The following is a 26,787-nucleotide window of genomic DNA, read 5'->3' as shown; positions in this document are numbered from 1 at the left end:
TGCTCTGTATTTTTATTTTCTTTCTTTGAATATTTAGCATATATTTAAATAATGTTTTGAATATACTTTAGGATGTTTTTGTTCTTGTAATTGCCAGGTGTCCTTGATGATTATGTCAGTACACAAAATAAATAAATTAAGTGTTGCCAAACCGGCTGAGACCAGAAATCTATTTTAGCAACAGCTTATCCGGTATCTGGTGCAGTTGCAACTGAGGCTGTCCATACTATTTAACATGATGTAGCCCTTCAGTTGGAGATTTTCAATATCTGTTATCATGTAGTAGCAAACCATATGCCTTATGCTTGTTCTATTTTCAGCCAAGAAACTTACCAAACTACAAAATTTAAAATGCGTACACATAATTTGATTCACATAAGTAAATTAGAAAAGATTCATGCAGATTACATCTTGGCAAGACTACTAGTCAATCATCAGAGACAAATTTAGTGTGTTTATTACCAAAGAACTTTAGTAGAATTGTCAGTAATATTTTAATAACTAATTACATGTGTTTTTTAGACCACTTATGGCATTTAAATCAGTGACCATCAGGGACCGGTTCCATGGAGAAAGATTTTTCCATGGACTGCAGAGGTTGTGGTTTTACATGCTGCCTGTATCCCAGGGATGGGGCTTTGCTTGTTTTCACAGCCCAGTTGCTGGCATGCCATGGACCGGTGCCTGTCCATGGACCAGGGATTGGGGACCTCTGATTTAAATAATGAAATGACAAAAAATAAGCTCATTAGTTCTTACAACCCATAACTTTCAATATTAATCTTTTTTGAATAATCTGGAGTTGTATCCTGGAAGCTAAACTTTCTTAAGGCATTTTGGTTTTCCGATTATAAATAATCTGTCATCTCTTGGTTTGAGGTAACTTGGTTCAGTACACTTGCCATTAAATAAATTTGTCATTCATGAATGGTAGTCCTGTATAATATTGATATTCAGTATGAGAGTATGATTATTTCAAATGTATTTTGTTTTTATAAAAAATCAAATAGACTTATAATTTATTGGTTGAAAATGCATAAACAAGTGTGGAAATTGTTAGGTTTACTTTTACTTAGGAGTATAAAATTGGGCTGTGTAATTTGTTCTTAAACAATAATACACAATTTAAAAAGCTTTTAAAATAAGATTAATATACTGTAGGGTGATTCAGTTATTAAGGAGAAAAAAATGGGGAAAAACTTTAACACTGTTTTTCTAAGATGATCACACTAATTTGAAGCCGCCTGATTTTCTGTGTAACGTGTTTAGATATTAAGTGGCCACATGCAACACTTCTTTGAAAACATATGTCAGTGTGTGTCAAAATGCATAAAGACATACAGCCTAATTAAAATAGGTTCTAGAAGCCAATCCTATGTGTATTTACCAAGAAATGAATTCTCTTTATTCTGTACTAAATACAACAAGGATTGTAGTTACATGTATGAGAAGCCATCAGAAAGAAATTTTTATAAAATACTGCAGTTCTCTATGTGGGGAATTTTGACAAATCAAACTGGGAAGCAGGAATCTGTTCACTGAAAACTGGTTTTGCTTTAGGGCAGGGGTGTCAAACTCAATTTCATTGAGGGCCGCATCAGCATTGCGGTTGCCCTCAGGGGGCTGGGTGGGTGTGGTCAGGGTGGGCGTGGCCTACTGGGTAGGCGTGGCTAAAGTGCATATGGCCTACTGGGTGGGCATGGCCAGCTCCACATCGTTCGCATCAAGGGTGCCTATGGGGGCCTGGGCAGGAGTGGGACAGATCTGAGGGTCTCTGGCAGGAGGAGGATCTCTGGGCCAGGGCCAAGGCAGTGGGGGCCGTTCCCTCACTGTTTCCAGGATGGCTTTGCGGGCCGCATGAAACCACTTCACGGGCCGGATCTGGCCCCCGGGCCTTGTGTTTGACATGTCTGCTTTATGCAGTAACTAAGCATAAGCTTTAGTTTTGAATTTTATTTTGAGCAAGAAACAGCATAACGGAATACTATTTTTAGAGTGCCTTGCAGTTCATACATATTATTAGTTACATAATTTTGATAAGATACTTAAAAATCTTAATAAAAGTTCAGCTTGGTTTTAGTTTGGTTATTAAAAATTATAAATAGTGGACTTTTGATTTCTAGGCCTTCCATTCTAAAAAAAATATTCATATAGCTGGTAAATATTCTATTGTCATTTTTCCTAACCATAAAGGGGGAATATATTGACTTCTTTCCCAGATTGCCCAATGTGTTTTCTTGCAAGACTTGGGGAAGATGGTCTTATGAGGCCAGCAGTGGCCGTGTAAAAAGCCAGGGCAGGCATGCCTTGGGAGAGCAAGGTGGCAAGAGCAACAATGGCTGGAAGTGGGCTGGGATTACTTCCTGCAACGAGAAGAAGCCCCTTTGTACTGCTTGACCATGCTGGGCAGGAGCTAGGCTTCTGAGCTTCCTGGGGAGACTGTGCCTTCAAGTTGTGCTGCAGCTCAGGCGCTTCCTTCATCCTCAGCATCACAGCATACTAAAAAGCCCTAAGTTGCAGCCTGTTCTTTCTCCAGCCTCCCTGCGCTCACATGTGCATGCTTATGTTCCACACCCTCTTTCTCTTTCTCCCTGAGCTCATGCTGCATTGCATTGGCCATTCTAGGGCCTCCTCCATCCCTGTGCAACATCTGCTTTTCCTACCTGGGATTCCTCCCTCTTCACTTCCCTCCCAGCCACAAGTGAGTTATGATGACAATGGGAAGTTCTAGGATTGCTGTTGCTAAGTGATGTGGTCATGTAACATTACACTTTATGACTATTGCTTAGCAACAGAAATTCCAGTCCTGATTATGGTCTTAAATTGAGGATTATAATTTCTCAGGCTTTAAAATCCCAAAATTAATAGATTTTCCTTTTTATACTGCTCACCCATCAAATAAAACTTCAAAACAAAAACAACCCCAATCAGAAACCCAATATTCCTAGCATAAAAAAATCACAATCCCATAAAATCTCTGAAATGGTATATTAACTATGACCTTCAATAATTATGTTATAGATAAAGGACATAAGGCAATATAGCTCTACCTTTTATTCTTTTTTCATTTCATGTTTTATTTTTTAAATCCCATTTATATCCCGCCCTTCTCCGAAGACTCAGGGCGGCTTACAATTTAAAGCACAAAACAATGTGCTTAGCAATAGCCTTCATTCTATGTATATGCCTGCTTATTAGGGCTTTCGCCCCCCCCCCCAAGCGGCATTATACTGGGAGCTTATTCCCTTCCCAGCTAATATAAAACTAAAGCAGTATTTTATCCTTCTTTAAAGATCTCTGTTTAGAGTTCCTTCTGATTCTAGGGAAATCATAAGGAGGCTTTTTGCTAATTTTTATATGAAGTGGATACAAAAATACTTCTCACTCCTATTCATGTTCTAAAAAAAGTCAACCTTCCTCAAAAATAAAAAATGGAAAAAATTGACACTGCATTTTCTGGTGACACAGCCTTTGAGTCTTTGAAGGACTGACAGGCCAAATTGTAGCATTGAACCTTCTCAAACCTTGTTCACTGATGTTAATGCCATCTCTAATTGAGGCAAGGATCAATTTTTCCAGGTTGATATATCATCTACCATATCTAAGGGAGAAGACTCTCTTATTCCTCAATGCTAAGTTTATAGACATAATATTTTTACAATCTTTTTTGTGGCAGTCATTAAGAGAATCAGTGGTTTGCTATGGATGTAGTTTTGCTGAAAACCAGAAGCAACTCTTAAACCCACATGTGATTGTGGGATGCTGCAATGGCCGTAAATGTGGCCGTATTGAGTGCCCAAAGTTTGGTTACATATCTGTGGAAGGGCCCAATTTGAATCTGGGTCATAAGTCTCCTTTTTCGCTTCCATTGTAACGTGACTGATTGTAAGCTGAAGAATACTTGTTCATCCTGTTCTGGATTCATAAATACATATCATCATACAAGTGACATTGCCAATTAGGTTAAGCTCTAAAGCAGGTATGTCAAACTCCTGGCCCATGGGCCGGATGCATCATGCCAAAACCGCGCCTACCCTATTGCCGGCAATGGGGAAAAAGTCGCAATACATCACACGACATCATGTGACATCGTGAGTTTGACATGCCTGCTCTAAAGAGAGGCTTCAGTAGTGGTTTGTTACATATGAAATGATGTTAGCATATTTCCAGTAATAAGCAATAACATTGTACTTCCTCTGGCTTTTAAACTTTATTCTAATTTGTAATTTCAGTGCAACTTGTTATCTCTCAGGTTTTTTCCCCTAATTTCTATTCTAAATTAATATTGCTACACTTTTTTAACCTCTTCATTTTTGTTGTACAGTGATTTTTTTTAAAAAAAATTATGCTCACCTTATTAGCTGCATCTTAAGTTGTTCCACAAATAATCCACTGAATATTCATTTTCTAATTATTTAGCACTAAAAAACTCTTAGCTAACCGAATGAATGACATTTATCTATTTCATAAGCTAACTTGGGGGATTCAATTGATCTTCAAGGTAGGGTTATAAATATTGTTAATATAAAAAATGTAGAGAGTTGGCATCTTTCTCTTATAGAAAAGATATTTCCATACTATACATTTTAACACAACAAATGTTTTAACTCTCCCCCTTTTCTTTTTTCTTTTTAATCAGGTGTGATTATTGTTCCAAGTGCTGGTGTTGGTATTGTCCTAGGAGGGTACATTATAAAAAAGCTGAAACTTGGTGCAAGAGAATCTGCAAAACTAGCAATGATCTGCAGTGGAGTATCTCTGTTATGCTTTTCAACACTCTTCATAGTTGGATGTGAAAGTATTAATCTAGGAGGTATAAATATACCATATACAACAGGGTAAATATTTTGAGCTTTTTAAATAATTTATGCTTTGCATCAAAGCCAGCCTTTTGTGCAGTATAAAAAGCAGTATCTTTTTCATAAGTATATTAAATAATTTAAAAGTGTCTTCATAAGTAAGAACCAAAGAAATACATTGTGTAATCATGGATTTAAATACACTTCAAGAAATAACAATTTGTCTGCTGTGTTCAAATAAACATTCTCTGATGAGTATTATACAGAAAACGCAAAGAACCGCTGGGCTGCGGAGCCGACCAGGTGGTTCCGCCCCAGGCGCCTAATGGATCCAGAACGATTCCTATCTCCCTCACCCACAGCCCGGCTGATGCCTTGGTGGAGGCTTGGGACAGGGCTGCCACCGAGGCACTTGACCGGGTTGTACCCTTGCGACCCCTGATCCGGCGTAGATCCCGATGGGCTCCATGGTTTTCTGTGGAGCTACGGGAGATGAAATGTCGGAGACGGAGTCTGGAGAGCTGTTGGAGATCCAGCCGGTCTGAGTCTGACCGATTGCGAATAAGATCTTTCACTAGGTCTTATCTCGCGGCGATGAGGACGGCGAAGTCTAATTACTTCGCCGCCCTCATCGCGTCCGCAGATAATCGCCCGGCCGCCCTGTTTAGGGTAACTCGTTCCCTCCTTTCTCAGGAGGTGAGGGAGGAGCCCTTGCAGGGGCGGGCCGAGGAGTTTAGCCAGCATCTGGTGGACAAAATCACTCAGATTCGGACAGGTTTGGACTCTGACTGGGCAGAGTCTGACTGGGAGGAATCAAGCGGTCTTGAGAGTATTATCTGGACTGAGTTTGATCCTGTGACTCCCGAGGAGGTAGACAGGATTATGGGGAGGCTGAGCTCTACCACCTGTTTATTAGACCCGTGCCCTTCCTGGCTGGTTTATTCAGCTTGGGAGGAGACACGAGGCTGGTTCCAGGCAGTGATATCTGTTTCTTTGAGTGAGGGTGTCTTTCCCGCCGCCTTGAAGGAAGCGGTGGTGAGACCCCTTCTCAAGAAGCCTGCCCTGGATCCAGCTATTTTGAATAACTATCGTCCAGTCTCCAATCTTCGCTTTTTAGCGAAGGTTATTGAGAGTGTGGTGGTGCATCAGCTTCCTCTGTTCCTGGAGGAAACTGATTATCTTGACCCGTACCAATCGGGTTTCAGGCCTGGGTACAGCACGGAGACGGCATTGGTCGTGCTGATGAATGATTTCTGGCGGTCTCGGGACAGGGGTTGTTCCTCTGTCCTAGTCCTATTAGATCTCTCAGCAGCTTTTGATACCATCGACCATGGTATCCTGCTGCGACGTCTCAGGGGGTTGGGAGTGGGGGGCACTGTTTTGCAGTGGTTCTCCTCCTACCTCTTGGGCCGTTCGCAGTCGGTGTTGACGGGAGGGCAGAGGTCCGCCCCGAGGTCTCTCGTTTGTGGAGTTCCTCAGGGGTCGGTCCTCTCTCCCCTCCTGTTCAATATCTATATGAAGCCGCTGGGTGAGATCATTCGTGGTTTTGGGGTGGGGTATCATCAGTATGCCGATGATACCCAACTTTTTCTTTCCACCCCAAACCAACTCAGTGATGCCCTCAACGTGATGTCCCGTTGCCTGGAGGCAGTTCGGGTTTGGATGGGGAGAAACAGGCTCAGACTCAATCCTGCCAAGACTGAGTGGCTGTGCGTACAGGCATCTTGAGTGAATCATTCTATTCCATCTTTAATGATGGGGGGTGAGGTGTTACCCCCCGTCGATAGGGCTCGCAACTTGGGTGTCCTCCTGGATTCGCGGCTCAGCCTTGAAGATCATATAGGAGCCGTGACCAGGGGGGCTTTTGCCCAGGTTCGCCTGGTGCGCCAGTTACGGCCCTATCTGGACCGAGATGCCTTGCGCACAGTCACTCATGCTCTCGTGACCTCCCGGTTAGACTACTGCAATGCTCTCTACATGGGGCTGCCCTTGAGGACCACTCGGAGGCTTCAACTGGTGCAGAATGCAGCTGCGCGAGTTGTGATGGGGGCTTCCTGATACTCCCATATAACACCTCTGCTCCGCGAGCTGCATTGGCTTCCGGTTGCCCTCCGGGTGAGATTCAAGGTGCTGGTGATGACCTATAAAGCCCTAAATGGCTTGGGTCCGGGATATCTGAGGGAACACCTGCTGCCGGCATCATGTTCCCTTTGTCCTGTGCGCTCCCACAGGGAGGGCCTTCTCAGGGTGCCGCAAGCAAAGGATTGCCGGCGGGCAACACCCAGGGGGAGAGCCTTCTCTGTGGGCGCGCCTGCCCTCTGGAACCAGTTACCCGTAGAGCTTTCGTTTGTTCCGCCGGGACCTGAAGACCTGGCTCTTTGAGCTTTCCGGCCAGGACTGAGGATTTTTTAATTTTTTAACTTATTGTAATTGGGTTTTTAATCAGAGTTATAGGGGTTTTAGATTTTAATTAAGGAAAATTTAATCTATTTTAATTATTAATTTTTGTATTGTAATGTTTTAATTGCCTTGTGAACCGCACTGGGTCCTACGGGAGAAGGGCGGTATATAAGTTTAATAAATATAATATAAATAATATAAACCTAATCTGAAAATACACACAGTTTTTAGATACACACACATCATATATTAAGGGTCATTTTCATCATTCATGGGATATTGTTTTGGACATCATAGTATTTTTGGGGTTATGCTCTTCTAAATGTGAGATAAATTAATTTTAATGGGAGAAATCTGATATTAAGTCATTTCCAAGCTTGACCTTGGAAAGTTCCCTAAAACAGGAAAACATAAAGACATGGATTTTGAAGGATCTTTAGTGCTTTTGGTATTATATTTTCTCTCTAATCTGAGTATTTTTAGAACAGATCTTGACATTTGGTTGGATGAATCAGAATTTCTCTCTCTCTCTCTCTCTCTCTCTCTCTCTCTCTCCCCCTCACACACACACATACACACACCTATTATATGCTTATACAACATAAATATTTATTTCCATAATATAGAGTTAATATTGCAAATTATGGTAATGACCATTGGCACGAGAACTTTAAACTGGTGATGAGGAGCTACATCTTCAGAACATAAATTTATGAGCTCATTTAGCCATTCTAACTAAGTGAATGTAGATGTTTGGATGAATGACCAAGGCCCAATTTTGTCCAGGGCAAGAAAGATAAAAGAGCTTTGACACTAATCAGCTTACCCTCTGAAAATCAGCCACAATTGGTTCATTGCTGTCATTCATTTACTTAGGCAAAAATAAGTTATAGAATACCATAGCTTATATAAGAGCAGTGCTCAGTGCTCATAGCTTATATAAGTGGCTCAGTGGGTTAGGACGCTGAGCTTGTCGATCAGAAGGTCGGCAGTTTGGCGGTTCAAATCACGAGTGCCACGTAACAGAGTGAGCGCCTGTTACTCGTCCCAGCTTCTGCCAACCTAGCAGTTCGAAAGCACGTAAAAATGCAAGTAGAAAAATAGGGACGACTACGGTGGGAAGGTAACAGCGTTCCGTGCGCCTTTGGCGTCTAGTCATGCCGGCCACATGACCACGGAGACGTCCTCGGACAAGCGCTGGCTCTTCGGCTTTGAAACGGAGATGAGCACCGGCCCCTAGAGTTGGAAACGACTAGCATGCATGTGCGGGGGAACCTTTACCTTTACTATACAAGCTGTAGCTATAAGAAACATTCATTTCTAAAATTTTATTTCAAACTTTACATATTTCTCAGTTTTGCATCTGTTGGTTGTTTAATTTGGCTCTACACTCTTTAGTAAAGAGATTTGCTTTTTCGCCCTCAATTGCTGTAGTTCACTGTTGGGGCTTATATTTACTAATAATTAACCTTAATCATTGAGTACATGGCTAAGAATTCTTCATTCAAAACTATTTCCCTAAACTAAAAATTTAAAAATAGTGAATATATATAAAATTTACCATGTGTTTGTAATGGAAGAGTAGTTACAAATAATGGTTCATTTTAAGACACAAAATAGAGTGCATTTTAGAGGAAAGTGAAGTAAGTGTGTCTTGCTCATATCTGCAACAATAGTAAGAAAGCTACTTGAAAATTTAGGCTTGTTTGCACATTTTTTGATGTGCTTGAAATTTATGCATATATACATGTTTTGGGGATAAGCGGTATTATGTAGAACATGGATATGGAGTATAAAATAAAACAAAAAATTAAACATTGAGCTAAATCAAAGAAAAGAAACATAGCTAAGAGAGATTTCTATTCTAAATTAACATTGCTACACTTTTTTAACCTTCATTTTTGTTGTACAGTGACTTTTTTTAAGAAAAAGTATATGATTTTGGAAACTATAAGATTCTTCTGCAATGAATAGTTATTATTACCTATTCCCCCTTCCTTTTTTAGACCTACTCTCACCATGGCACATAGGAATCTGACTGGAAGCTGTAATGTTAATTGTGGCTGCAAAATCCATGAATACAAACCTGTGTGTGGATCAGATGGGATCACATATTTTAACCCTTGTCTTGCTGGTTGCATTAGCAGTGGAAATTATAGCACAGGAGTGAGTAGCCAAAATAATTGTTATACGTGAATTGCAGCTGTTAGATGTTATTTATTTATCCGTTTCTGACGGAGGCATGTGCAAGAGTTTTTATGCAGCTACTACTGTTAGATCATCCCCTACTGTCTTTTGGTCTGAGACGTAGATCTCAGGATATAAATTTGAGCACAGTATACATTCACCAATCTTATAGTTTCCTGGTAAGGCAAAAACCCACAGCCACATATAACAATAGTTGACTTTATTAAAATGCATTATAATTTCACTGGCTGTGACTCCATGCCCAGACTACAAGAAGGTGATCACTGAGTTCAGTTATGGGGCAAAGATATTGTGTATATAGGGCTTGAATGTCATAGTCATTCAATAGTCATCCCCTATTGATCAGTCCCTTGCAAATCCCACAAAAATTCTTATATGCCCTGAGATTGCCACCTTCCTATGGATTATGTAGTCAAAGTTTTTTCTTGTGTGAGAAGATTTCAGAAAGCATGTGCTATTGGAAACTTCTTGCCATAAATAATCCCCTCCTCAAAATTAGAAAGGCTTGCAAATATCCCTAGGTTCTCCTTGTCTTCTGCTCACGTCCGATAAAGATAACTGTTTGTGGAGATTATTTTTGCATAGTTCGCTAAAATGGCAATTTCAATACTGCATTGGCACAGCAGGCATGCTGCCGGCCCTGTCAATCAAGGAATTTCAGCTGGCAGGGTCCTGTAGAAGGGCCTTCTCTGCCATGGCTTTTGTCCTTTGGAACATCTTATACTGTGAGGTGATATAGGTACCCTCCTTCTGACCTTCTATAAAGTCCTGAAGACCTGGCTCTGCCAGATGGCTTGGGGCCCTAACAGGTAGGCATCACACTGGTGGTGGTTGATGAATTAAGAAATATTCCCACCTTACACCCTTGCTCCTCCTGCTCCCTCCCTCCCCATCTCTTAACTATTATTTTCAGTTGTAACTCCCATTTTTATCATTTTAGAAATATTTGTCTTAGTTTTAATGCTTTTAGTGCTGTAAGTCGCCCATAGTCAAGATGGGTGGCAAATAAATTTAATAAATAATATGAAGGCTACTATGGCCAGCATGTCCAACAGATTGTCTGCTAGAATCAGAAGATTTTCTAATTAAATTATTAAAACCAACAGTTTTTCCTTTAGAAGGAATGGAAATATTTCATCAAGTTTTCTGTAACTTATTTATAATTGTAGATGATCCCTATCCTGCATGAACTAAAAGGAATACAAATCTTCTTGGGAGTTACCCATTCTGTAGAGATTTTGTTTGGGGAGGTACAAAATTTCCCGTCCCTCCTTGCTTTTTATAAGTATTTAAAGCCTAATTATTTGTCTAAGCATTTCAGTGCATGGGCTGAAATGCATGGGCCACAATGGCAGTCGGTGCCACCTCTAGCCAATGCCGCCTCTCCACTAATGCAAAGATTTGTATTTTTACAATGATTCAGAAGGAGGGAAAGTGTTGGTGCCCCTAACCTTTGGTGCCCTTGGTTTTACCTATTTGGCCTTAGCCTAAAGCCAACCCAGGTCTGTTAGACATAGAATTTTGATACTGTGTTCTCCTTTAATGTATGCTTTTTCCTTGTTTCTGTGAACTTCCTTAAGACTAGGTAATGAATAATTTTAAAAAAATTCACTTTTTAAGTTGCTATTTGCAAAAAACCCACTATAACTTTATGACCAGGAAGGCCTTTCTTAAATCTTCCCTTTAAAACATTCAGTTCAGTTATTTTGAAGTACTGTTACAATTTTTTCTCTATAAAATTCTACCTTCAGATGAAGAGCACTTCTTACTTATTGTAACTGTCCTGGCAGTATTGTGCTTTACTTAGAGCCATAAATAAGTTGAAACACATGTGCCAGATGCAATCATTCTTGATAAAGATACAAATAAGGAATCATGATTTTTTTACACTTTTTAAATCTTTTACAGATAAGAAATTATACAGATTGTGCCTGTGTCCAAAGCCGACAAGTTATCACACCACCCACAGTTGGACAGCGTAGCCAGCTAAGAGTGGTGATCGTCAAAACATATCTCAATGAGAACGGCTATGCTGTGTCAGGAAAGTGTGATAGAACCTGCAACACACTCATCCCTTTCCTCATTTTTCTCTTCATAGTAACACTTATCACAGCATGTGCCCAACCATCAGCAATCATAGTAACTCTCAGGTGAGAAGTTGCCTGCATCATTTCTGTCTACTAGGATAGCATTCTTTATTATAACTCAGTTTCTCTGTCATCTTCCACAAAACATAATTCACTTTTACTTTTCTGATGATGAATTAGGTTATTTCTAGAAATAGATGGATTTACAAAGTTTGATTTCACTCATCTTTTCATTTTGTTGAATTGATGATACATAATATATGAATCAACATGTTTTATAATTGTAGAAGTCAGGGAGGGTAAACTTACGTCTGGGAGGGTATTTATTATTGGGTAGGTTACAGGATGCTAGGGAGAATGGGAAGACAATTTACTTAGAAAATAAATCTATTTGTCAATCTACATTTTGACTGAATCTATTTGTCATCAGAAATGTAAGGAAATTTTCTCACTTTGCTTCCTGGATAAAGTTTTTGTTTCTCTGAATTTGATTCTATTGAACACCTGTCTCCTGCATGGTTGGTGGCTAGCATTGGGTCGTTCTCCTGGGATATGGCTAAGGAGAAGAGTTATAGCAACAGTTAAATAGTCATGCCTACCATTTTCCCAGTTCAAGAACTTAAAATATACTGTTATCTTTTTTTAGGTCTGTGGAAAATGGTGAGAGGCCTTTTGCCCTTGGCATGCAATTTGTTTTATTAAGAACTCTTGGTAAGTGCACAGGCAGATTTAGTGCCTCAATTGACTATATTGAAATATTATGTGAATTGGTAGAGAAACTGTCAAGGCAGCTGAAAATAGCACTTAAAAAAAAGTTTCCCTGCATATGATCTGACACTTTTGATGGGGTCTTAATTTAAAGAGGCTTTTTATTGGAGGTTTCTTTTGCTTCTCAGTTTTTTTAAACACACACACACACACACACACACAGAGAGAGAGAGAGAGAGAGAGAGAGAGAGAGCCTTGTACTTCAACAGTATCTGGGGTGGGTGTATCGGTTATCCGCTCTTACTGATCTGGTTTAAGCCTACATTACCATTCCCCCTCCCCTATTTCTCTACTGTAATCATGGAGAGAACTCCATAAATGTTCACTTTCATTTTAGGGTAACCATGAATTCTCATGTGTTTTTGATAAAACTTTTGTTAACTTTAAACCTGATTTGTTTATAATAGAATCTATGCACCAAATGCTAAAGTTAGCTAAAATTGAATATGTGGTTATATAAAAGAAACGGACAGGGTCAGGCACAAAGTTGGTTGGAATACTAGCAATAGTATTCATTATGAAATCAAGCACAGCTACTAAGTGCTGAGGTAATTTAGTAGCTGTTGTTTGGAATAAACTTGCAGTAACCTGAAGTAGGGCGTTATTTTGGATTTATAGAAAATGACCAATCAGTTCACCTCGCCATTCTCTAAAACTTTAACTATGAAATTTGACTTAAAATGTATTATTAATATTTTAATACTTTAAAGTTATTTTAACAGTTTTGGTCACCACGATGTAAAAAAGATGTCGAGACTCTAGAAAGAGTACAGAGAAGAGCAACAAAGATGATTGGGGGACTGGAGGCTAAAACATATAGGGAACGGTTGCTGGAATTGGGTATGTGTATCGCTCGGATTCGGACCGGTCTGGACTCCAGCTGGGCGGAGTCTGACGATCAGGACACGGGCAGTCTTGTCGATGTTATCTGGGAGGAGTTTGATTCTGTGACCCCTGAGGAAGTGGACAGGATCATGGGGAGATTGAGCTCCACCACATGTTTATTGGACCCGTGCCCTTCCTGGCTGGTGTATGCAGCTCGGGAGGGGACACGAGGCTGGTTCCAGGCGGTCATATCTGCCTCTTTGAGTGAGGGTAGTTTCCCTGCCGTCTTGAAGGAGGCAGTGGTGAGACCTCTCCTCAAGAAGCCTGCCTTGGACCCAGCTGTGTTAAATAACTTTCGTCCGGTCTCCAACCTTCGCTTTCTTGCGAAGGTTGTTGAGAGTGTGGTGGCGCATCAGCTCCCGCTGGTCCTGGATGAAGCGGATTATCTAGACCCGTGCCAATCGGGTTTCAGGCCCGGATACAGCATGGAGACGGCATTGGTCGCTCTGGTGAATGATCTCTGGAGGGCCCGGGACAGGGGACATTCCTCTGTCCTAGTCCTATTAGACCTCTCAGCGGCTTTCGATACCATCGACCATGGTATCCTGCTGCGGCGTCTCAGGGGATTGGGAGTGGGAGGCATGGTTTTTCAGTGGTTCTCCTCCTATCTCCTGGGACACTCGCAGTCGGTGTTGGCAGGGGGGCAGAGGTCGACCCCAAGGTCTCTTGTTTGTGTAGTTCCTCAGGGGTCGGTCCTCTCGCCTCTCCTGTTCAACATCTATATGAAACTGCTGGGTGAGATCATTGGTGGTTTTGGAGTTGGGTATCATCAGTATGCTGATGATACCCAGCTTTTCATTTCGACCCCAAACCACCCCAGTGATGCCCTCGACGTGATGTCCCGTTGCCTGGAGGCGGTTCGGGTCTGGATGGGGAAGAACAGACTTCAACTAAACCCCGACAAGACTGAGTGGCTGTGCATACCAGCATCCCGGGATATTCAGAATATTCCACTTCTTTCCATGGGGGGTGGGTTTTTACCCCCCGTAGATAGGGCTCGCAACTTGGGAGTCCTCCTAGATTCGCGGCTTACTTTGGAAGATCATATAGTGGCTGTGACTAGGGGGGCTTTCGCCCAGGTTCGCCTGGTGCGCCAGTTGCGGCCCTATCTAGACCGGGATGCCCTGTGTACAGTCACTCATGCGCTCGTGACCTCTCGTCTGGACTACTCCAACGCTCTCTACATGGGGCTTCCCTTGAAGACCACTCGGAGGCTCCAGCTGGTACAGAATGCAGCCGCGAGAGTTGTCTTGGGAGTCTCCCGGTACTCCCATGTTACACCTTTGCTCCGCGAGCTGCATTGGCTGCCAGTTGTCTTCCGGGTGAGGTTCAAGGTTTTGGTAATGGTTTTTAAAGCCCTACATGGCATGGGTCCGGAGTACCTCGGGGATCATCTGCTGCCGGCGTCAACTTCCCTCCGCCCTGTGCGTTCCCACAGAGAGGGCCTCCTCAGAGTGCCACCGGTCAGAGAATGTCGGCTGGTGGCCCCCAGGGGGAGGGCCTTCTCTGTGGGCGCCCCGGCTTTATGGAATCAGCTGCCGGTTGAGCTCCGGATGGCACCTGACCTTCGCTCCTTCCGACGCGACTTGAATACCTACCTATTTGAACAAGCCGGCCTGGCCTGTTGGGGGATGCGTTGGGGTTTTTTATTGGGGATTTTTTACATTTTTCTACTGTTTTTAGTGCGGGCTCGTATTTAATTCTCTTTTTAATTTTTGTATTTTGTATTTTTATATATGCCCTGTTCACCGCCCTGAGTCCTTCGGGAGAAGGGCGGTATACAAATATAATAAACCTAAACCTAAACCTAGTTTAATGAAGAGAAGGGTGAGGGGTGACATGATAGCAGTGTTCCAATATCTCAGGGGCTGCCACAAAGAAGAGGGAGCCAGGCTGTTCTCCAGAGCACCTGAGAGCAGGACAAGAAGCAATGGATGGAAACTAGTGAAGGAGAGAAGCAACCTAGAACTAAGGAGAAATTTCCTGACAGTTAGAACAATTAATCAGTGGAACAACCTGCTTCCAGAAGTGGTGAATGCTCTAACACTGGAATTTTTCAAGAAGAGACTGGCCAGCCACTTGTCTGAAATGGTATAGGGTTTCCTGCCTTAGCAGGGGGTTGGACTAGATGACCTCCAAGGTCCCTTCCAACTTTATTATTATTATTATTATTATTATTATTATTATTATTATTATTATTATTATTATTATTATTATTATTATTATTATTATAATATTTTATTATTATTATTATAACATTTGAAATTCTAATATTTTAAGAGTGATAGTATTGGATTGAGCTTCACGAGGTAGTACTTAGATTTATATGAGTCCTAATGTTGTGATAACAGCTAGCTTTGCTGGCTCCATTGCTTTGCTGTGCAACTCAGTGAGTCTCCACCAACAGTTGATCAGCGCACAAGCACCATGGCTCTGCTCTTAACTAGTTCATAGAATTCTTAAAAATTCAACAATTGTCTGTCCTATGAGATGTATCTAGCACTCCATTAGATATAATTCAAAATAAATAAAAATGTACTAATGGAAAGAGTTAAAATTTTATATTCTCTTCATCACTTCTAAATCAAGTAGTTTATCAGCATCTTATGAGAATTCTGTCTCATTCTGTTTGTATGTAATGTGATCCTAACCAAAATTGCTTAAAAATAGAAATATTATAGGTTTAGCTTTGTTATGTACTTTCTCAAAAAAATACTCAAGAACAGTTTTGATATAGTTGATTGATTTCACTTTCCCTTTTTATTACAGCGTACATTCCTACCCCAATTTATTTTGGTGCCGTCATTGATACTACCTGCATGCTGTGGCAACAGGAATGTGGTGTGCAAGGCTCATGTTGGGAATATGATGTGACATCATTTCGTTTTGTGTACTTTGGTCTGGCAGCTGGTCTCAAATTTGTTGGCTTCCTATTCATTTTCCTTGCCTGGTACACCATTAAGTATAAAGAAAAGAAGCAGCAAAGGCAGCTGTGGGAAGACGCTCCTGTCAGCACTGTGAGCGAAGTAGTTCGTAACAAAGCGGCTCAGCAAAACTATGCAAGGACTAGATCCTGCCCCACGTTTAGCTCTCAAGGTGACCATGGTAACATTGTCAATCTAACAACAACAATGCACTATACAGCACAAACCTATCCTGGCCCCCTTACAATAGCAGCAATACCCACGTCAGTTGAGAAGCCTTCACAAGAAGTCACTCCTGAAATAGACGGGCCCCTTCAGTAACTTCAGATTATTATTATTTATTTGTACATATTAAGTATGGGGCCTTTTGAAACTCCTGTGCCTTCTTTTTCCTAACAAGATCTGCCACTGATAATAAACCAACAAAGCTTAATGCATAGCGCCATGGCATATCTGAGGGCTGGTTACCTCCAAAAAACTTTCTTCTTTTTGAGAACTGTAATGTTAAAGTAGGTTTGCAAGTCCTTTAGGTATGTCTATTCAGGTTGCATGTTCCAGGCAAATGCTAATAGATTCTCTTGTGAAAATCGGTTCTGATAGAAATGTATGCCACCAGTGAAGATAATGCATCCATGACTCTTGAACTAGGGAAGAACAAGTAATTATTTTTAATTCTATTTCAAAGCACAACTTATCTTAGCTATGCAATGTGAACTGGATAATTTGTTTGGTTCTGTGTATTTTTCAATCAAAATTTTCAATCACTTGACTTGGAAAAGAGGCTATTTGAAGTGATAAAATCTCCAGTTAAACATTTTATTTTAAGAGATAGAACAAATAATCTTAAAACAAATCAATAACAGGACAAGTTATTGATAATTTGTTTTATTTTAATATGCAAGTGTATTTTTTATTTTTATTGCAAATTTGTAACTTATTAGTGATTTCAGTACTATTTTGTAATAACGTTAAAGTGTAACAAATTTATCAATTACTGGTTGGTATTTGCATATTTTTGCAAGAAGGAACAATCAGCTGCAGATTTCCAACTGAGTCCACCAAATACAAACTTAAGGTTACTTTTGTTTCTGTGCATTCAGAAACTAACCTTGTTTATGTGGCAAACTGAAATGACTCTAGTATCTGAAATGACTCTAGTACAGTGGTTATTTGTTCTGACACATGGCCCAGATTGCTGTTTATATACCTCATCATGCCCTAAATATCAATCTGAGCATATGCTGGTACAGTCAAATGACTGCTTTGCCAAGTTGTCTATTCTTAGGTTCCTACTGATTTATGAGGGAGAATTACAAGCCTTTAAGAATCCATTTCATATTAAAGGCTGTACAGACCTGCTGATATTTCAGCATTTGGAGCCTTCTACATTTCTTTGTCAGCAGTGGAAATTGTCTTGGGCATCCTGATCTGATAGCCACTTTTTCATCACTGGAAAAAAAATGGTGTGTCTTTATAGATGCCAATAGCTAGAAAAGCTGAGACTGAAACTACACATATAATTCTCAGTTGTACAGCTCTTTTATCCTGCCACTAAGGATTTTTAATGCAAAATATCTACCAGCTTGAGTGGAACATTTGCAAGGTAAGTAGATGCTTATAGATTTTCCATCCTGCCATCAAAATTATACATTTCAGCTATTTTTTCATATTGTTAGCCCTCTTTTTATTCTTGGAGGAGGAGGAGTTCTGAAGAGACAAATGGCAAGAATAAGTTACTGATTTTTGCATTTGCCAGAATTATTTCATCTTTAAAAAAACGTTCAGGGAAAAATCATGCCACTGAGGCTTACATATTGCTAAAATCAAAAGTACAGGTTAGCTTTCCATTGCACAGATATGCTAATACACTTTAAAAGAGTGTGATTCATAGGCAATACTAGGGTATATTCCTGAAGAGGTCACAAAAGCCTTGTTCGAATCTCTTTTGGAAGTGTTATGTCTCATCTAATTGCACTGTGCTATTTATGAATCTAAAATATTTTGTTACAGTATTCTGTTGTCTGATTCTGAGGTCAGAGGGATCTCTTTAATTCACACAGTGAGGAGCAGTTCCCTAGGCAGGACCAACTTGATGTTCATGGTAAATTCAAAAGGGGCTTCTGAGATGTAGCTGTCCAAAAATTGAAATGAGAATATGGTCAGGCCCCAACTCCTTCTGCACCCCTCAGATAATCTTTAGAGTGTTAATCCAATGAGAGGAAATGCTTATTAGCAAGGGATGTAAAAAAAGTGAAATAGTTCATAAGGCAATGAATAAGCAATTAAAGCTCAATTGCTAAGGCCCTGTAGAATGTGCATAGGGTTTATGTTCATGGATAGATAGATATTGAAGAAAAATGAGGTTAGGGAATAATTGATGGAGGAATTTGAAGAGTGGGGAGACACCTTATATTTATCAGGTTGTGTTCTAAATTTTTGAAAAGCATCAGCCTATCTGAGCTAGGCCTATGTATGACATTTCATTCTGATGCCATGTATTGAACATGTATACTGTCAGCTTGCTGGTTGAATGGCCAGTTGCTCTCTTCTCAGACATACATCTTCTAAGCACTGCATGTCCATGTACTTTTATTTTGTCACTGCAGTAGCTTAAAAGAGCAATAGGTTAGCCATGCTCTATGTTTCCTAATTTAGGCATTATTTTTTTTAAGCTGTGGAAGAGAAACTAGAGAGCATGCACCAATATAATACTTCAACATATAACTGAAGAATTTTGTTATCTCTTTGTCCCATCCTAGATTAAGTGTTAAATCTTTTCATAGTGTATATAATGTACATGGATGTAGATTGCTATAAATACTAATATATGTTTATTAATATAGTATTAAGATTATTTATGCAAAACTACCATTGCCTCAAAAGTGTCATTATTCATTCAGTATTGATTGCATACTTGAAATTTGGAAGTAGAAAGTTTATCCAATTTGTTGGCTAATTGTAGTCTACCAAGAGAATGTAAAGAGAGGACTCAGAAGGGAGGAAAGAGAACCATTTGGGCCTGAAGGGGATCAGTGCTCATATTTGCTTAAATGGAAGTACAGCTCTCTAAATGTACCTTAGTGTAATGTAAGGTTTTAACTTGCACTGACAACTTTACTCCTGTCCTAGTAAATGTGAGTATAGCTCCCTTTCAGACCTGCTTTATGCATCTATGGAGATAGGAAACAGGTGGGCCTAGTTTTGAACTCACCATGTATTCTGGCAAACTTTTGAATGGAGCTTCTGAATATACATATGAGTTCATTATGTCATTTAAAAATTGGTACTGTTCTTTTTTTCCCCTGCAATGTAGTCATAAAATGGAGAGCGCCCTAGATTGGCATTGGGCATTTATCCCAAAGTTTTCTTGTGTACCAGAAAATGTATATTGGCCCTCTAATGTAAATGATCAGCTTGGAACTGATCAACTGGTGCTAATGGGATAAAATAATTTCCTCATGAGGCTGAAAAATATTTCAAATAGCTGCTCAGGTGCTTACTTTGCAGGACTATCAGCTTAGTGGTAAGTTTGGAATATACTCGTTCCACAAATTTTCATGAAGTAACACATCTTTGAACTAGCTTAAATATTTTAACTAAAAGAATTGGCTATCATTAGCCAACTAGATATCTTTAATTGTTGAATCTGGAAACAATTTTCTGGCACAGCATAGCGATAGCCAAAGACATGATGATCTGGTGTCCTGCCAAGCTTGCCAATTGCTTTACTTTTAGCTCTAGTGGCTTGGAAATCTAGGAATCAAAATTTGGTGCAGCTGAGGAGCAGCTTAGGAGGGAAGGTTTCTGACTATGGTACCGTTGAATGAACACAAAATGTACAATAGATGATCCTTGGTTACTCCCCGATTACTGCCCCTCTCAGTCATTTGGTTAATATTGAACTGTGGTGGTAAAAACAACATAATTGTGTCCTTTGAACTTTAAAAATAAACTTTCAGAACAGAACTGTTAGCCAAAACCATGCATTGTTAAAAAAAACTGTATGCTGAAGAGTCTAAAAAAAACTGTTCAAAAAGAATCCAAGGTTGAACTTAATATTCTTAAATATGCAATTTTGAATCATTACTTTTTATACTTCACACACTCCCCCATTAATAAATAGACAAGATTGTATATTTTTTCCATTGATTTCAGGAAAACAGCAGTATGTTGTATATTGTATTTTGTTTTAACCCTACTATACCTGAAAGAGGGAAAATACTATTAATCAAGAGGCAGACTAGTTAAAATGTTAAGTTTTGATAAATGTTTTTAAGTGTGTCAGTTAGGAAACTATGTCTTGCATCTTTAAAAAAAATGGAGATTTGTCGAATGTTATTTTTTTTAATGAATATTTGAACTAGTATTTATCTCTCAGTGGAACAAAAACCAGTTTTCAAACTCTTACGTACAAGCATGTGTAAAACTTTAAGGACAATATATGTAAATAGCTGTTTGCAAATGAACCTTTAGTACTTGGCATTTTGAAATAAAAATGACTTAACTTTGTGGTGTTTTATGTCACATCTTGTACTATTCCACACTTACAGTATACTTTTGGGAAGCAGGACAGTAGAAGAATCTGCTCTAATCTAAAATAGTTTTGCTGCAGGAATCAATGCAGTGAATATGGATACAGTGCTACTACCTCATTTAGTATGTCGTTGCTGCTCAGCTCAATTGCATGTTTTTCATAATTAGCTAATCATCATTATGCATGAGCCAATTGCCTGTTTTAATCTACCAGTTATATTTATTCATGATCTGTAATGTCACATAATACAAAATTTAATGCCAGTTTTAATATGGGCTCTATAATTTTCATTTTATATTAACTCTATTCACCTGTTTTTAAAGGTATTAGTTGACAAAGGCAGTATTTATAATTTAAGAATCCCAACCAATATTCATCATTATTACTGCAAGTTATTATGTGGTGTGGTAGTGACATCCAATGGACATTTATGAACAGTAATCTTATACCAGCTGAGTGCAGTGTGATTTTACTTTACTGTTTAACAGCAACAAGCTCCTAAAAAGTTTTAGGTGGTTGATTTCATGTTCAAAAGGTACTTTTTTCTTCTTCAACTGTCTATTATGATGTCAGCCAGAGTTTAGATTAGCTTTGACATTTTTTTAACCAGCTATTGCATATTTCTCAGGAACCTGGGATGGACAGATCTTTCATATTAAAGGTATTATCACAGAATGCAAGTTGTTCCAAGTAAAGCTGCCCTTTGCAATTGACTGATAGTGATTTTGTCAATGCCTCTGGTGTTCAAGTGGTGCAATGTTTTGTGGTAGTACCAAGGTACCTATTACTATTGCTATTACTTTTATTTTTTTAAATAGTCTACTTCTATTTGCAGGTCTTTTATGTTTTATGACAACCCGCCCCCAATTCTTTCTCTTCCATTGTCTTGTATAGACAAACATGAAATCAAGGCTGCTAGTTCTTTAGCTGATACTGGCTTTCATACACATTGAGTTCTTTCTAAGAACTTAGGATGTTTTAATGTATCAGTGTAAATATGTGGAAATCAAAGCAGTATGGCCTGTGGTAACTGAACAGATGAAATCACTGGGAGCACCACAGCCGGTTTATGCCATAACCTTTCAGTTTTAATTTTCAGATTTTGATACTATGTCACCTTCTCCAATTGTTTGCCTCCTATTCTATCCCCTGGTATTACTACATCAATTATCCACACTTTCTTCTTTTCAATCACAGTTAAATCTGGTGTGTTATGAGCCAAGATTTTATCAATTTGTCTTCTGAAATCTAACTATTTTATGCTGCCCATTTTGATTACTTTTTCAACTTTATGTTCTTACCAATTTTTCATTATGCCACGCTAATTTTAATGGATGATCATTCTAGTGAATCATTTTGGCAACTGCATTATGTTGTTGGGTCCTTTTGTATCTGATACATTTTTGCCACTCATTAATCAATCACTAATGCAATATTTATTTATGCAATATTTCATTAAGCTCCTTAGATATAATTGTGTGTAAGTTGGTCAGATATTTGAATCAAAAACCATGCAACAGATCATTTTCAGGAGGTTTAATCCTTTTCACTCAGTTTTTAATCATTTATGATGTTATTAGTCTTTTTGAGTTTCTTCTATATCTTTCCAAAATTTTCCTTTTTGGTTTTCCATTTTCAGCATTTCCGTTGCCATTTATACTTTCGAAGAATCACCATTGGTTGATAGAAATAACCAATAGTGCTTAAATTGAATGATTCACATCTCATAGTGCTCACTTTTTCCAGCTATTGCTGTTATTTGTTGCTTTATGATTTCCAAAGCATCTTCAGCTTTTCTAGTACTAAGCCAGTATTTTTTTTTAATTAGGCTTGTTTCGGTCTTTACATGCTTCAATGTTTGCTCTTTTTAAAAATTACTTGTTCTACTTTGGGGATAGAATATGATTTTGCATTTGATTTTTTAATTTCAGTACCCAGTTCTTCTGTAACCACCACTGTTCTACTGTAGTTATTTCTATAGATCATATCAGCTTTTCCTTTATATTTGTAATTGTTAACTGAGTTTATTCTACTCTTGTTTTGGGGTCTTCCATTTTCACATTTTTTTCTGATTACTATTATTATGATTTGCTTCACAGTGAGCCAGATGTTCACACTAGATTTGACATTTCTGTCTACCTATTGAGTTCTTTCCAAGCACTTGGAATAGGCAGATCTGGATGTTTGATGGTATTGCAGATATTGTCACAGGATAGAAGTTGTTCCAAGTAAAGTGGCCTTTTGCAATTGACTGATGGTGAATTTGTCAATACTGATGATGTTTAAGAGGTGCAGATATTTTGGGATTGCACCTTTTGCTTGCTTTTACCATAGTCATTCTATTTCTATTTGTACATCTTTGTATTTTGTTATCTTCTCCAGTTCTTTGTCTTCTCTTCTGCTGCCTCCAGGTACATTCACTATCCAGACATTTTGTCTTTTTTTATTGACATTGTTAAGTCTGGGGTGTTGTGTGTTAGATGCCTGTTTGTTTGAATTCTAAAGTCCTACAGCCATTTAGCTTCTTCATTTTCTGTGACTTTCTCTATTTTATGATATTTCTTGCAGATTTTCCAGTTACTTTGTCATGCCGTTGCTTGTAGTCAATCTGTGCAATCTTTTTGCCGCAGCTTACCAGGTAGTTCACTGTTTCTTCAGCTTTTTTGCCTAGGTGACACTTATTGTCTGTTGCTGACTTCTCAGTTTTGGCTTTGCGTGCATTTAGGGACATAGGATGGAAATGCTGTATTTTCCTGTGGACAAATTAGAAACCATAGTAACTCCTGCCTTTCTCTCTGGTTCTCAGGGAAGTTCTGGATGAAGCTCCTTTCAGTTTATAAAGCTCCTTTCAGTTTATAGATGTTAATATTTTATCTATCAGATTTAAAAACAATTTTAAAACTAACGAAAGAAATACATTGCTGCAGTGAAGCAGAAGGATTTACAGTACAGTAGTAGACTCCTTCAAAAGTTGTCAATTTGGTGCTTGAACATTTTGATGCAAAAATGTGCTGGTTCTTGTTGCTTCTTTGGTATTCAGTGCACTGAAAAGGAAGAGGGGGATGGCCACAGAGGGCGGACAGGAAGTCGGCCATGCTGGGAAGCTTACTGATATATAGGAAAAAGGACAGAGAGAAAGTTCTTCCTGGCCAAAACAAAACACGTGGTAAGTCACCTGGTTTGTTTAGAACTCATAATTTTTAGTACTTGTAGTGCCTCTTGGAACCAATTGACGTCAAGTACCGAGGTACCACTGTAATTTGGAAGATATTATTTATATTTAAAATTATTCAGTTTCCATTATTTTCTATTGTTTATGCAACCATTGCTCCCACCTGTTCATGTCTACAGTTTGTATCTGAGCTTGGATTGTTATTTTAAATCAAGTAACTGCAAAGTATTACATGGTAAACATTTCTTATTAGATTATAAGTTAATACACTGAATTAAAATAATTTAATACCTTTATGAAAATTTGACTTGACTGATTTCTATAAAACAGGTACAGAAACTCTTTATTTGAAGAATTATTGCTTCTAGACTTTCCTGAAGCCAGAATTGTTCTATAAAAGTATTCAAAAAATTCTTACATGAACAGTTTGTAATCTAATGAATATATATATATACTGTGTATAAAACTCTAACATTCACATCCTTAAATAAATTTGTTCTGCCATTCAGTTTGAGACATGTAAATGATACTCATGTTTACAGAATCCACCAAAAGCTTTTCATAAAAATTACTGAAATGCCTTCAAACAGTAAGTAAATGTTATATAAACTAATACAACACGGAGCACAGAATTGAACATTAATACATAAATATCAAGGCAATTGGGTTTGATAGAGGAGACTGCAAGTTTCTATATAAATGGCAAAAGAGCAAGTAGATTAATTTGTATGTCTTGGTAAAATGTGTATTAAATAAAGGGAGCTATTTTAAGATGTGTGGATGCTAGTAGAAAATATATGCTGTGTGGAATGAATGTTAGAAGAAGCAAAAATGGCTGTATCTGAGAATGTGCTTGTACCCAGATTATTTGGAAATAAGAAAAACTAGGAGTAACCAAGTGGTAACCCCAAAAGTGCTTTTTCAAAAGGCAACTGGATTTTGTTTTTCTTTGAAGACATTTCGTTTCTCATCCAAGAAGCTGAAGAAGCTTCTTGAATGAGAAGCGAAACATATTCAAGGAAAAACAAAGTCCAGTTGCCTTTTGAAAAGGCACCTTTAGGACAACCATAATCTGGATGACTGAGAAATTCCGTAGACATTAAACCAAATGGTAAGTTGAAATTGGGAACTTGAGTACTGCAAAAATGTGTGAGGAAAAAGAATGAAAGAAAAGGTCAAAAATGAATGTACTCTGAATGTAGAATGAATGCCAAAATATGAGTAAACAATCTGGAACAACATTGGAATTTGGCCATATAGGGCAAATTAATGGTAATTAAATTGCAAAAGAGAGTTATGAAGGAAGAGTGAATGGGTTGAAAGGAAATAGGAGGCTGAGATCATTACTGGAGTTGAGCTCTTCAAAAAGGGAATGAAAATTTTAAAAATCAAAAATCAGCATGGGATGCCGCATATGGATTTACTGGAAAAGTAAATTGTGAATGGTGTTGGTATATAAAATACACTTAGCTATCTATATTAGGATATTAATTTCATTGGTTTACTATTGCTCCCTTTATGAGCTTTGTATGCTCTTACTGCAAAAGGAAACACTGATGGGTATGTTTGTATGCATTTAATCTATTAACAACATGAAATATTTATCTGGTATTTCATGATTGAAACAGGCAATTCTATGTCAACCTTATTTCTATAAATGATTTATAAAATGTTACTTTCTGCAAATCTTGTAACTAAGAAAACTAAGAACTAATCTTTATTTTGAAGGTTTAGGGGTTTTTTGTGTTTGTTTAGGTTCTCCCAGCCAGGGGAAAAAACCTCCAAACCCCACATTTTAGGAACAGTCTTTACCTTCACACAATTCCAGATGACTGTATCTATTTTTCCCTGTTCAGATACTAAAGCACTTTATTAAACCAACATAAGCAAACTTCACTGATATTTCTGTGGGAAGCATTCTTTTCCTTGATTCTGGAGAAGAGTGGAGAAGTGGCTTTGTACATAACATTATTCCTTGCTGTTTAGAAAGTATACCTACAACCCAGTATTCTGTATGGCTACATACAGATATAACAGTGCAATTGTGCTGTTGCAACTTAAATTGTGTTTTAAAAAGGGTATGTGTTGCACATCTGCAGGTGTGCCAAGATGCAATATAATATATAGCATATTTATATATAGAACCTTTCTTTGGACTCGATTTTATTCTAAAATGACTAGAACAGCTGTGAATACATTAAGACCTTTTGCAAAGTAGAAATCAAACTTTCCTCAAAAAATAAAAATCTTAATTACAATTTAGTTCCTATTTATTGGAAAATTACGGTAACTCACTTTAACTTTCTGTTAAGCTTCCTGCTTGTTATATCTAAGAAAAAAGTTTCTATGAATCAATTTGAACATAACGGTTTTAAATCAAACATGAAAATCTGCTCAATATACCAGTAATTGCTTTTTACAATCCATGTACATAATGCATTCTCTATCAACTTCTTTTATTTTGCAAATTACATTGCACTAGCAAAACTAAGAATGTGTAGACGAGTCAGATTAATAAAAACTATGGCACAAAGATTACAAAAGGGCATGTAAGTTTACTTTGACAATATGAAATTTCAATGGTTCAAATTAATAAAAATTACTCAAAACACTGGATAAGAATATTTGTTATGAGAACAAAAAATGAGCTCATTTCCTTTGAAGGTGCATTTACACTACTTTAAAAAACAGAGCTCTGCTAAAGAAAGTCACAATGGTGCCTTTTTAATTCTCGGATTCTAGTAACTGCCGCCACATTGACAAGAATATGTATATAAAATACACACAATGGAATTTTGCTATAAAATGCTTGTTCCATTTGCCACCTAATTAATAGTGCCTGACTTGCTAACACAGCCTAATTTGAGGGGAGTGGATTTGCAGCACTGCCTTCTTCATTCAGAAACTCTGAAGATTTCTGAAAACTATCCCTTTTTCTCAACATTTCAGTTTTATGTTTCAGAACAAATGTGTTTAAAGCCCAGGTGATTATTTTTGCAGCGGAGTTCAC

The 26,787-nt window shown here is 38.4% G+C and overlaps 1 protein-coding gene across 1 annotated transcript in view; it reads right to left on the bottom strand.

Moving 5' to 3' along the window:
* SULF1 (sulfatase 1) overlaps window positions 1-26,787 on the bottom strand; it is a gene marked incomplete at its 3' end in the record, with an annotated part of 79,333 nt that overhangs the window by 8,228 nt on the left and 44,318 nt on the right. The gene's annotated exons all lie outside the window — the stretch shown is intronic.

Source organism: Vipera berus (assembly GCF_964194415.1).
Source record: "Vipera berus genome assembly, chromosome: 3".
Taxonomy (NCBI): Eukaryota; Metazoa; Chordata; class Lepidosauria; order Squamata; family Viperidae; genus Vipera; species Vipera berus.
This window is presented reverse-complemented; position numbering and strand designations above follow the sequence as displayed.